The sequence below is a fragment of the Notolepis coatsorum genome (genome assembly GCF_963971535.1).
Source record: "Notolepis coatsorum genome assembly, chromosome: 8".
Lineage (NCBI taxonomy): Eukaryota > Metazoa > Chordata > Actinopteri > Aulopiformes > Paralepididae > Notolepis > Notolepis coatsorum.
Genome location: NC_140172.1, coordinates 80,399,751 through 80,414,042, shown reverse-complemented (window position 1 = coordinate 80,414,042; position 14,292 = coordinate 80,399,751).

Here is a 14,292-nt window from a genome sequence, read left to right as displayed (position 1 = left end):
TCCCAAGAGGAGGACGTGCCCCGGGATGGTCTGGAGGAGGACCTAAAGGCTTACCTGGCTGATATAACAGGCAAGTGTATATCGGCCTATGATGGGTATTCGAATCACCGTCACTGTACTGCACCATGCTATCCCTTCTTTCTTGTCTAGATGGAGTCCAGGAAGTCCCGGTGGGAGAGTGGAGAGCCATCCTGGGAGGATGGTGATTTTGTGCAGAAGACAGCGACAGCAGGCGAGTGCAGGACCACCAGGGGGGGTAGCCTACTTAACGTCATGCAGTCTACACATGTGTGCCCTCTTTCTTACGCAGCTGGGGAGTTGGAGGGAGCAAGAAGTGGATTGGCTGGCTGGCGTGGCAGGGGGGTGCCCGGTTGTACTGGCGCTGTTGAAAGGAGGATCAATGGTGGACAGTAGCAGAAAGAAACGGGAGTCGAGAGGACGACACCAGAGGACGCGGAGCTGCAGGAGTACGAGGACACGCAACTCTTTTTGTCTTGTGCTTTTCTCCAGTGGAACATTTTCCTGTTGCCGACTGCGGTGTCCCCCCCGCTGTGGAACGGGTGGAGCCTCAGACAGGAGAGACATTGTCGCAGCACTGCACGCCGTGAGTAAATGGATACAAGATATCAGAATACGCGCCTGACAAGCGAACTGTTTCCCTAGCGGTCAATGAAGAAATAGAAGAACAGTGACTGCATTGGAATTATGAATAATATTAACAGCGTGGAGCTGAAGATTATCGGAACGGCATGCAGTAAGCCAGTAAAACTGTAGAAGATTTGAGCCCAGTATTTTGGACGTTCCACCCTCTGTGAACTACCTCTCTCTCTTTGTTTTATCATATGGAGAATATATAAATTGTGCATAGTGACGAACCCGTGAACGGGGGGACTTTGCTATTACTGACTTTGCCTTCCATTGCAGGCGTGAGGACATTATTATACGCCCTCGCTTGGAGTATACTAAAACACCCCAGTACGGACAGAACGGTTTTAGCCCGAAGGCGTGAGGGGCTACGAGAGCGGAAGGGGGAGGCGTCCTTCCGGCCCTCACCTTCGGGCCCCGGTCATAACTAAACCTTTTTTTGTATTGTTTGTAACTCAGCGCTTCCACTGCCCCAAACCTAGGTTAGGATATGAGAGGAGTATTCTAGGCCTGGTCGCAACCCCTAGCGGTGAGCAGCACCCACTATTCTATCCCAGCCCCCTTAGTTGCTGTGTGACACTTAGTGTGTATTTACATAACCTGTGTTCTCTATAATCATTTGCCGTGACTCCCAGAGAGATGGTGTGATATATATACCTATTTTAGGCTATTTGCAGTGAACTGTGTTTTGAGGTGTAGTGTGATTCTAGACTAGTGTGTGATAGTCATAGACCCGTGTGCAGGGTGAGCACTTTTATTCACGTGTGTAGTGCCTCAGGGGCGGGGATAGGTAGCGTGGGTGGGAGTAACCATAGATATTTATAGAACACTAGATAGCTTAAGGCGGAGTCACCAGCGTCACTGAACCGCCGCCATCTTGCTCCAGTTAGCCTTGAGTGAGAGTGAGTGAGCTGCACAGACAAAAATACTCATAACTCGCTGAAATATTGACGGATTTACAAACGGGTTGGTTTGCTATAAACATCAAAGATGTAGTTATGATACTGCATACTTATAAAAAAAATTACAAACCGCTTGAATCATAGCCACGTTAATAATGCTTGTAATAAACCAAACCGTTTGTAAATCCGTCAATATTTCAGCGAGTTATGAGTATTTTTGTCTGTGCAGCTCACTCACTCTCACTCAAGGCTAACTGGAGCAAGATGGCGGCGGTTCAGTGACGTCGCTCTCCATTGGCCGGCAGCGCGGGCAAGCTATCTAGTGTTCTATATATATCTATGGGAGTAACAGCCTGGGGGTGGGCTGTCAGGGCATTGAGCGCTTCCTCCTTTTTAACTACCCTAGGCCTAGGAGGTGTGGGTCTTTTAAATAGGTTAACTAGTAATTATTTATGTAAAGTATAACCATTGTGTTAGATATCTATTTTTCCTACAATAAAAGCTTTCTTGCTGTTTCTCAAAGCATTCTCCCGTGTCTGTTTGTGGTCTTGGGGAAATTCGTTGTGGTAGGTCGGCTGAGCCCTTTGGGAAGTGTATCCGTGCATTTGCACACCTTAACCTTAGACCTGGATACTTCCCGTGGGGGTCTGGCGACATATGTGTGTGTGTTTATGTGTGTGTGTTTACTTTTAGCGTCTTTTTCTCCATGGCCAAATTGGCCATGTGCATTCTAAAAAAATTTAAATCTCTGCCTTTGATTGGCTATATCACGGTCATTATGCAAAGACCAGCTGTGATCTGCCTCTGATTGGCTGTTTGACGGAATAAACAAAAAAGCCATGTGAAACCTGAAACCTCTCTTCAAAGTTATTTTCACACTGAGTCACGTCGTCGCCAATACACATAATCAAGCTGGTGGGCTCGTTGAACACAGCTGCCTACAACCATCCTTACAGTACTGGCAAGTATTTTCATATCTTAACCAGCGTTGCAACTTGCAAGACGCTTATAATGAAACGGCGACATTGTTCATCAATTGATTCAACCTAGAACCTACGTGCGCTCTCTCTCTCTCTCTCTCTCTCTCTCTCTCTCTCTCTCTCTCTCTCTCTCTCTCTCTCTCTCTCTCTCTCTCTCTCTCTCTCTCTCTGTCTCTCTCTCTCTCTGTCTCTCTCTCTCTCTCTCCTCTCTCTCTCTCTCTCTCTCTCTCTCTCTCTCTCTCTCTCTCTCTCTCTCTCTCTCTCTCTCTCTCTCTCTCTCTCTGATTGATTGATTGAATGAAAACTTTATGAACAGATTGCAGAATGGGTACAGTACAGTACAGCTCAATACATAGAATTGTTAAGGGGATGCAGACCAGAGAAATACTTTGGTCTTGTTTACATCAGGGTCCCCCATTTTCAATTCATCATAACATATATGACACACATGACATATAGATAGACAGTACTGCTACATATATACATTTATGACATACCAGATTTGCAAATACAGTACTGTTTGTGATACAAAAAGTGTCCAGAAAAGAGTGTATATACATTTGACATATAAACTGTACATTGGAGGAGGTCTCTCATTCATCACGGTGGTGAAAAAAGTTAGTATGGAGCCCATTTTCACATGACCATTTTAATAATCACATTATTACCATTGGTGGGTTATGATCGGCGTGTGTGGGGATTTTTGGCTGGTGAAAATGCTGAGTGGCTAGTGAGCCAAAAAGTTAATGTCAAGCCCTGGATGTGTGACATACCAGGACCCAGTTATGAACCATTTATGTCGGACGGGTTGGTTTCTCTCAGTGGCAGTGAGTTGGACCAGCGTCCAGTACGCATACTACGGGATACTGGAGCAGCACAGTCATTTATTGTGTCAGACATGTGATGAGTCATCGAATGGCTCTAGTGTGTTGGTGCAGGGGATTGGGATGGGCTTTGTGTCGGTGCCCCTCCATCAGATACATTTAACCTGCGGGTTGGCAAAGGGAGTATTCGAGGTGGGCGTGCGCCCATCATTGCCAGTGAGGGGTGTCACCTTTTTATTGGGTAATGACATCGCTGGTGGCAGAGTTATGCCATGTTTTGAGGTTGTGGAACGCCCTGCTATTTCGCAACCTAGTGTGTTGGTTCCAATGCTCCCTGAAGTAGTACCAGTTTGTGAAGTCACCCGTGCTCAGCCTACTGTTGAGGCGAGTGACCAAATTACACTTCAGCGGGGTACACTTGCCTCTGAAACAACACAGTTACCCGTGACTTGTGGTAAGGTGGTAGTATAGCTGCTGGTTTGGCCACATGTTTTGTTACTGCTCTTGCTCCAGAGATAGCTGGAAGCAACAAGGTGGTAAATTCTGTTGAAAATAATGTTCGGTCAATAAAAAGCCCTTTGAGGCTGTTAAGGAAGCAGCTGATGGTCTGCACAACAAACCTCAGGAGAGAGGTGTGTTGTCTTGTGTGTGCAGGCTTAAAAAGTGGCTGCATGAGGCTAGTAGTGTCTCTATGGGGAGTCTCTCTGCTGCTCAGGATATTGGGCCGCTGCAGTTTGTACGGTTCTGTACAGACTTTTTCAGGTTGCATTTTGTGTTTTTGTTTGTGAGAAAGAAGAGGGCAGCAATTTGCCATTGTGCATTTTAACCATGGACCATCCCTCTGTTTTTTTTGTGAGGTGCCTTCTCAGACAGACCAGTCTTAAAACTTTTGACATTGATGTTGGGAATGCTGTACCCCTAGACATGTAGTGTCAACAGCACCCCTGGTCATGTCAATGCTACCAAGAGAGGTATGAGGAAACGGAAGGTGATGGTCTGGTTGGTTAATGGCAGTGGTAGAGTATTTTGTGTTATGATGGATTGTGTCTTACATAGAGTAAGGTTGTGCTGTAACCCCTTTTGTTCCCCAGTGTGTTCTTCGAAGAATTAATTTTTTGGGAATGTTGTATGTGTTGTGTTATCGCCAGCCGTGGGCTGACTCTTTATGGGGGGGAGTGTTACGGACCCTGTACTTATGTATATATATATAGGGAGTTATGTATAGTATCTGTTGTATATATAGGCATGTTTTGTTTGTTGTTGTCTTTTGTCTCCCTCTTGTGTCTACATATCCCCATTCTCAGAGTTCTCCCAGTTCCAGCAGTCAGCTGGTTGCAATCAGATTATCACTCCAGCAACAGCAGCAGTGCAACGGCAGCTGTTGCTGATCTGCAATCAAGCTCTACACCCCTCCATATATCCTAGAGTCCTAGACCATGTGCAGTGTTAGTTAGCTCTCTGGTTCATTGTTGTGGTAAAGTAGAGCTATTGGTGTCTTTGGTGATAGAGCTCTGTCTGTGTCTTTGGTGTAACTCTCTTTGTGTCTTTTGGTAATAGAGCTGAGGCTCTTAGGGTACATTCGTGTCAGAGCTGGTAAAAGCTCTGTTGGAGCTAATTTTGTGTCAGAGCTGTCAAAGCTCTGTGTGAGCTCATTTTGGTGTGAGAGCTAGTCAAAGCTCTGTGTGAGCTCATTGTGTGTGAGAGCTGGTCAAAGCTCTGGTTATTTGCGCCATTGTCTATAGCGTTGTATCTTTTGGTGTTGTTGTACATTTCTGTATTAATCCCTTGTATATTTGTTCCCTTGTCACCCAGCCTATGGTGATTCCTTTTTTCCTATATATTAATATTTTGTTTCGCACACAGGGACATTGAGGACAGGAAGATACCCTGGGTCTACATTTTTGCATCACGTAGGTGACCTGATGTTAAAGACACCAGCTTTAGAGTGAGCACCACCACCTGTACTTTTGGGCATTCAGCGCCTGTAAAGGGGAGGGTGGGTTTTAATTTCCCTTTGTATTTTATTTGGTGCCACTAGGAAGTCCTCCTTGCTCTCTGTGTTGCTGAGTTTTGATTTGTGAAATAAATACTATTATTTTGCAAATTGTTTCTGTGGTTTTGTGTCACTGCACCCTCACCTTCCCTGTCTGTGGCCTTGTGTTGCATCCCGTTACTGGGGTACGTAACCAACACCAACACCAACATACAACACCAACACCAACACCAGCAGCAACACCAACCTCAACACCAACACCAACCTCAACACCAACCTCAACACCAACACCAACACTCAACACTAACACCAACACACAACACCAACACCAACCTCAACACCAACCTCAACACCAACCTCAACACCAACACTCAACACCCAACACCAACACACAACACCAACCTCAACACCAACACTCAACACCAACACACAACACCAACACACAACACCAACACCAACACTCAACACCAACACACAACACCAACACTCAACACCAACACCAACAGTCAACACCCAGCACCAACACCAACAGTCAATACCAACATCAACATCAACACCAACACCAACACCAGTCAGTCAGTCAGTCAGTCAGTCAGTCAGTCAGTCAGTCAGTCAGTCAGTCAGTCAGTCAGTCAGTCAGTCAGTCAGTCAATCAGTCAGTCAGTCAGTCAGTCAGTCAGTCAGTCAGTCAGTCAGTCAGTCAGTCAGCCAGCCAGTCAGATAGGGACATTTTCCTGTTCTATGCCGGCCTCTGACGAATAAAACAATAGTTTACTTCAGAGTTGAGGAATAAATTTTTTTTATTTTATTTTACCGTTCATAGTCACAACACCACATGACATGTAGAAACGTCACTGCTGGCGATTATATGATACATTGAACTTCACACAAGATGTCCTGTACCAGATACACGCGTCAGCTACCTGAGATACCAACCATATCATGGAGCAATCATCACCTTCCCTGTCTGTGGCCTTGTGTTGCATCCCGTTACTGGGGTACGTAACCAACACCAACACCAACATACAACACCAACACCAACACCAGCAGCAACACCAACCTCAACACCAACACCAACCTCAACACCAACACCAACACTCAACACTAACACCAACACACAACACCAACACCAACCTCAACACCAACCTCAACACCAACACCCAACACCAACCTCAACACCAACACTCAACACCAACACCCAACACCAACCCCAACACCAACCTCAACACCAACACACAACACCAACACCAACACACAACACCAACATCCAACACTCAACACCAACCTCAACACCAACCTCAACACCAACATCAACACCAACCTCAACACCAACACCCAACACCAATCTCAACACCAACACTCAACACCAACACCCAACACCAACACCAACCTCAACACCAACACCAACACCCAACACCAACACCCAACACCAACACCCAACACTCAACACCAACCTCAACACCAACACCCAACATTAACACACAACACCAACACCCAACACCAACATCAACACCAACACTCAACACCAACACCCAACACCAACACCAACCTCAACCTCAACACCAACCTCAACACCAACACTCAACACCCAACACCAACACCAACACACAACACAAACCTCAACACCAACACACAACACCAACACACAACACCAACACCAACACTCAACACCAACACACAACACCAACACACAACACCAACACTCAACACCAACACCAACAGTCAACACCCAGCACCAACACCAACAGTCAATACCAACATCAACATCAACATCAACATCAACACCAACACCAACACCAGTCAGTCAGTCAGCGAGCCAGCCAGCCAGTCAGTCAGTCAGTCAGTCAGTCAGTCAGTCAGTCAGTCAGTCAGTCAGTCAGTCAGTCAGTCAGTCAGTCAGTCAGTCAGCCAGCCAGTCAGTCAGTCAGCCAGCCAGCCAGCCAGCCAGCCAGCCAGCCAGCCAGCCAGCCAGCCAGCCAGCCAGACAGCCTATCAGTCAGATAGGGACATTTTCCTGTGCTATGCCGGCCTCTGACGAATAAAACAATAGTTTACTTCAGAGTTGAGGAATAAATTTTTTTTATTTTATTTTACCGTTCATAGTCACAACACCACATGACGTGTAGAAACGTCACTGCTGGCGATTATATGATACATTGAACTTCACACAAGATGTCCTGTACCAGATACACGCGTCAGCTACCTGAGATACCAACCATATCATGGAGCAATCAGCACTGCATTCTGTCCAGGATTAGGCAACATAGTTCCTCTGCCTTATCTTTGGCAAGAGAGAGAGAGAGAGAGAGAGAGAGAGAGAGAGAGAGAGAGAGAGAGAGAGAGAGAGAGAGAGAGAGAGAGAGAGAGAGAGAGAGAGAGAGAGAGAGAGAGAGAGAGAGAGGAGTCAAAGGAAGCACGAGAGAAAATTCTAGAAAAGAGGGAGCATGATGGCAGTGGTTAGCACTGTTGCCTCACAGCAAGAAGGTCCTGGGATCACACGCAGGGTTGTAAAGTACTTGAGTAATTGTACTTCGTTACAATACTTAAGTACTGTTTTTGGGAATTTGTACTTTAATCAAGTATTATTAGGTTTGTATACTTGTACTTTTTACTCAATTACATTTCAGAGAAAAAAAACATACTTTTTACTCCTTACATTTAAAATGCAGACCTACAAAGCACAAAGTAAAAATCTTGCAGGTCCATTTATTTCTCTGGCCGAACTAACGTTAACGTTAATAATCCTGCGGCCGCACTTTATTTAAAGACAGCCAATCAAATCCCCATCAATGGAAAATGAACCCGCCCATACCCATACTGATTGGTCCTTGTGCAAGAGGGGGGAACCGGGACCAGCAGGATGTTCACACAGAGAAAGAGAAGCAAAGAGAGAGGATAGCGAAACAGAAAGAGAGACCCACAGTGTCGAGGTTATTATGAATTCATCCCGACTGCCGCCACCGATCCTGGGTGTGAATAATTATCTCCACTTGGCGGAACGCCATCAGTTGTGTGTGTGCGTGTGTGTGTGTGTGTGTGTGTGTGTGTGTGTGTGTGTGTGTGTGTGTGTGTGTGTGTGTGTGTGTGTGTGTGTGTGTGTGTGTGTGTGTGCACGCGCGTGTGTGTGCACATACGTATCTCGCCAACTAAAATGCAGAGGTGGATGGAAATGTTGCACACAGGCTGACAGCAGGCCAGGGATCAGCTAACGACAAGTAATTTTATTGGAATTTATTTCCATCACTGTCCATTCAAATAGATAATCAGTTTAAAGTTACACCTTTTGAACACAAGAGGGCGATACTACACAGGTTCACTGCTCAGGGCCTCAGGGAATCAGCTCTCTGGCCCCGGTTTACAACATGGAAATGCCATAGTGAACCTATTATCATTGCTATACCTATGCATTATAAACATTTATGCATGAATGAATTTCCATCATTTTCCATTGAAATAAGTCCCGAACAGGAGCATCCCACCTGGATGAGAGCAATACCATTATGAGAATGCTGTTCATCGACTTCAGCTCAGCATTCAACACCATCATCCCCTTGTTACAGCCACAGCCAGGGCCTTTCTCTCCCAGCAGGTTTCCACGGCCTTATATGGGTCTCTTCCTGTTCCCTCCTCACCATCACTCTGCCCACCTGGGCCGGCCTACACACCTGAGAAACCCTCATGTCATCACAGAGCCAGGATAAGAGGCCTGCACTCCTGCCACTCCTGGTCCGAGTGTTATTTTCACCTCCCTTGGTAGTAGGACTCTTCTCTGGACTTCTAGAAACCGTATACACAATTACTGTGTTAATCCTAGTGTTTCCTGTGTACTCAGTATCCTGCGTCGTATTCGCCTTTGTTCTCCTGTGTGTAGGACCTCACCCCTCCGGCCTGCACCCCCACCTACGGACCTCACCAGCCTGCACCTCCCCGGGACCACATGGACACACGTCGCCCACTTGCCTCCACTCACTCCCAGCTATTCCCTACTGCCGCCTTGTCATTCCCTGGGTTTTTATTAAATAACCTAAACCGCTTCATTCTCCTGTGCCTTGTGTTCTGCTCTTGGGTTCTCCCAACACCCCCCATAACACCCCTCCAAACTTATCTCCAAACTTGGTGACCTTGTAGAAACCAAGCAACTTGTCATCAACCTTTCTGTCTGCAACTGGATACTAGACTTCCTAACGGACAGACCTCAGTTTGTTAGGATAGATAGACGATCTCACCTCCTCCACCCTCACCCTGAACACCGGCGTTCCCCAAAGGCTGTGTACTGAGCCCCCTCCTCTACTCCCTCTTCACCCACGAATGCACTCCTATACATGGCACCAACACCATTAAGTTTGCAGATGACACAACGGTGGTGGGCCTCATCAAAAACAACGATGAGTCGGCCCATAGGGAGGAGGTCCAACACCTGGTGGCAACAACCTGGCCCTCAACACCAAGAAAACCAAGGAGCTCATCGTGGACTTCAGGAAGACCAGCGCACACGCCCCGTCCACATCAACAGGATGGAGCTCCAGTGTGTCTCTTCAAATTCCTGGGAGTCCACATCTCCGAGGACCTCTCTTGGAACACCTCAGAGATGAAGTGGAGAAGACGGCGGCCCACCGAGGACCTTCATCGTCAGATGTCATTACTTCCAAGAGAGGGAGGAAATTCTACGGAGAACCAGACAGCAGGGGAAACAAGTGACCACCGGAGACGGCGACACTATCCGCGCGCATCAAGATTTTATGCAAACCGTGGCCAAACAACGGGCCCAGTTTAACGAAGCACGGGCTTGCTCAGGTCATGTGATGGGGTACGCTTTGGCTTGTGGTACCCTGCAGAGCTAAAGATAACAACATCGGATGGCAAATGCACAAGTTTCAAAGATCCCTCAAAGGCAAAGGACTTCATAGAGAATAATTTGCATCCCAAGTGACGGCAAGACGAGACAACATTGGACTTGCTGCGTCGATTTAGCGTTTCTTTTCCATAAGGTGCACAACGGACTATAAGCCCAGTGGACAATACAGAAAGACTTAAATTTTGTGGACACTTTCTCGCCTTCGACAACTAAAGGTGCGTATCTACAGTATATGCTTGCTTACTTTGTATTTTCTTTTTCGAATTGAATACCAGCAAACGGCATTTTATAGGTGCGCACCTGTTGTACTGCTATATCGGCCTCCCGGGCTCAGTATATAGGCGCTGGCGATGTTTTCGTTAATAATACAGACACTGTTTTAATATCTATTTTTGGTTTCGTGTTTTGTCTTATGGGCTGGGTTAATAATACAGACTGTATGTAGACTGTAGATTCCACGGGAATCATGCAGTGATCGACGCCAATGAGAGGACTTTATATTACTTTGCTTTAACTGCTGCTAAACGAAGCACTTTAAGTTAACGTCTCAGCTTCTATTTCTATGCTGTGTTTATTTTGTGTTATAGGAAGCCCGTTCTGGATGGTATGTCTTGCTGTGCCAGCCAGCCTCATTATAATACAATGGTGTTGCGCTTAGCGAATACGGGATCACTGGTCTGCTTTAATGGCTGTGGTTTTTTTCTTTTTTCTTTTTAATTAAAATCTTTTTATGATATGGTCCGTCTGTGCGAGGTTAAACAGAGCGGGCCATGTCTATGTTATGTGGATAAAGTCAGCTCATACTATTGTCACGCTTGCACGTAGCGTTTTATTTTGAAGGACTGTTCCCTATTCCATTCACTTCCGGGATCAAATCAATGAGGCTCTTCACAAGAGGGCATTTCAGGGACTCTAGAGTGCCTTTTTGATATCCATCTATATTATTCTTGACCATTATTTTCAATGATATGCACGCCATGCTGCCATAAATCCAGTGTTTTAATTTTAACAATAAGGTGTTTTGTTTTGTTTCTTTTGTCTACTACAGACGGTAAAAGATTGATTGTGGTTAGACTGGTTAGTATTATTTCAGTTTTAGTATTACACGGTTCTGGTAAGGCTCAGCCCCACAGGGTAAGCTTTGACATGGTTTTGTCAGAGGAGGAAAGACAAGTAGAGGTTTCTGCAGTCTCTCATTTGGGGAGGGGCCGGCAGGGGGGTTTTGGGATGTTCTGTGTTTTGTGTTCGTATCCTTGTTTTCTTTTGTGTTTCTTGTTCATGTCTTTAATGATGCATTGTTTTTATAGAGGGTTGCTGTCAATTAAAGGGCTCTGTGCTTGGGCTGTCTGTGACCAGGAGGTAATTATGACTTGTTTTATATCACGGTATGGCTGTACCTAATCCTAATAAACTGCGGGGGGCAACTACAAAATTTACAACATGGAACACCAAAGGGATTAATCACCCAGTGAAACGCAGATGTAGCCTTTTTAACTGAAACACATTTGCTTAATAAGAATCATAATATGCTGAAGAGGGGGGGGCTTCTCGCAGATTTTTCATTCCAAATTTGATGCCAAATTCCGTGGTACAGCCATTCTTATTCATAGAGATGTGCAGTTTACACAATCAAAGGTGATATCGGGCAGCGATGGTCGCTATATTCTCGTTCAGGGACACCTGTTTAATATACCGGTGGTACTGGCATGTGTCTACGCTCCCAACTGGGACAATGCTAAATTTTTTCGTGATTTGTTTTCTCTGCTTCCAGACTTGAATAGTCATCATTTGATTTTGGGGGGAGATCTAAATACAGTCCTATATCCCCTGCTGGATAGATCCAGAACAACACCTGGAACATTGAGTAAATCACCAGAGACTATTAATGCTTTTCTACAGGCATACGGAGTGATTGACGCATGGAGGTACAACACCCAGGGCCCAGACAATATAGCTTCTTCTCAGCAGCACATCAGTCCTATAGCAGGATTGATTATCTTCTACTCGACAAAAGGCTCCTCCCATTCCGGGCATTAGGGTACATTTTTTAATTTTTTATTTTTTTTAATCAAAGTCAACTATCCAAATCCTTAGTCGGGGACAGCCCTAGTGGGCACTGATGTCAACAACAACACTACTGAAGCTAGCACGGCACTCTGTGAGAATTCGTTTTCTACCCTCAAGAACGTCTTTACAGAACATCGCCTTAGTATGCTTCATCGACGCAACTAAGGCCAATTTAATTCAGTTGGCATTTGAGAAGGACTTACCAAAAAAGTTCAGGAATGAGTGGAGGGGCAGTGTTTTAAGAAGATTTCACTCTGTCCCCAAACGCTGCTTGCCTCTCTACTTATGATGGTGAGTAGCCTGTGGAGGAATTTTGTTTGCTTTTTTATGCACCTTATTTTTGTCAGTTCAGTTCAGTTTGTCAGTGAATTCAGAAGTGTTGAATAAATGGAGACTTAGAATAGAATAGAATAGAAATGTATTATCCTGAGGGAAATTTGACACTGCAAATCACTCAACATTAAACATTTAGACAGAACAAGTCACAAATAAGAATAACAAAACAAATGGCCTAAGAATAGAATAAAATTAAATAGAATACAAATAGAATAAAAGATACAGTAAATAAATACAGTAAAAATATACTGAAGTCTACAGTAGGTGTAATATTGCACAGTGCTGTTTAAAAAGTAAGAGTCCAGGAAGATGGTAACTGTCACTCTGTGCTCAGTGATGCAGTGAGGCACAGTGATGCGTTGTATAGTCTGATGGCTGTCGGAATGAAGGACTTCCTGTGCCGTTCAGTGCTGCATTTAGGTAGTGTGAGCCTATAACATGCTCCTCCTGTCAGCCAAGTCTGTGTATAGTGGGTGGGAGGGGTTTTCCCTGATGGCCTGGAGCTTAGCAAGGTTCCTCCTCTCCGCCACCCTCGCTAGAGTCCAGCTCCACCCCAACCACGCTACTGGCCTTCTTGACCATCTTATCCAGCCTGTTTGTGTCCCCTGCTCTCAGTCCGCTGCCCCAGCAGGTCTGTTATATATATCCGTTCAGTCTGTTTTTGTATAAGTGAAAGTTCTTAAGATAGAGAGAAATTAGATTTTTCAATTGCCTCTCTGCTGTTTAGTTCAGCACCGTGGGCAGCGCCAAGCAAGCCACAGTGCCGCTGTCCCAGCTGAAACGTATACAAGCGAACCTGTGTTGAAAAACCATTGTGCCCCCCCGAGAACATTTTATGCCCCCCCACTAATTTGTTTCTGCAGCCTGGTCTGGATTGTGAGAGTAGTGTTATCTCAGATCACAGCCCAGTTACAATGGCACTGGGATTTCCAAATAATGAACCCCCACAACGAATATGGCGGCTGAACTCATGCTTATTGTCGAATGAAAAGTTTGTTGATTTTATTAACTTCCATTAAACTATTAAACTTAAGTTTCATAGAAACTAACAAACATCCGGACACAAGCCACTGTAACTTCTGGGAAGCGATGAAAGCATACTTGCGGGGCCAGATAATATCTTTTAATGCCGGTCTGAATAAGAGACGCTCAACACGCCTCAATGAACTGACTTCCCTATTAAAAGATATTGACCATAAACACTCAGCCTCACCATCCACTGACCTCTACAAGGAGAGAATTACTCTGCAGACAGAATTTGACAGCCTGTCCACTGTGGCAGTGGAGGAGCTTCATCTTAGATTTCGCCAGGAGTTTTATGAACACGGGGAACGAGCCAGCAAATTGCTATGTCACCAGCTAAGACAGTCTGCAGAGGCCGGACTTATTGCAGATATTGACACTTCAGATGGAATAGCTACAGATCAAAAAATCATTAATAACCAATTTAAGGAGTTCTATGAGAACCTTTACACCTCTGAGAAGAGGGAGGATATACAGATGGCGCAGTTTCTCGATGATCTTGATTTGCAGACCTTAAGTGACCAGGATAGGTCTGATCTTGACCGTAATATCTCTGTGGCTGAAATTGATCGAGCTATCAGGAAGATGAAGGGTGGCAAAGCCCCAGGGCCGGACGGCTTCCCAATATAATTTTTTAAAACATTCTCTCTCAAACTAATTCCTATTT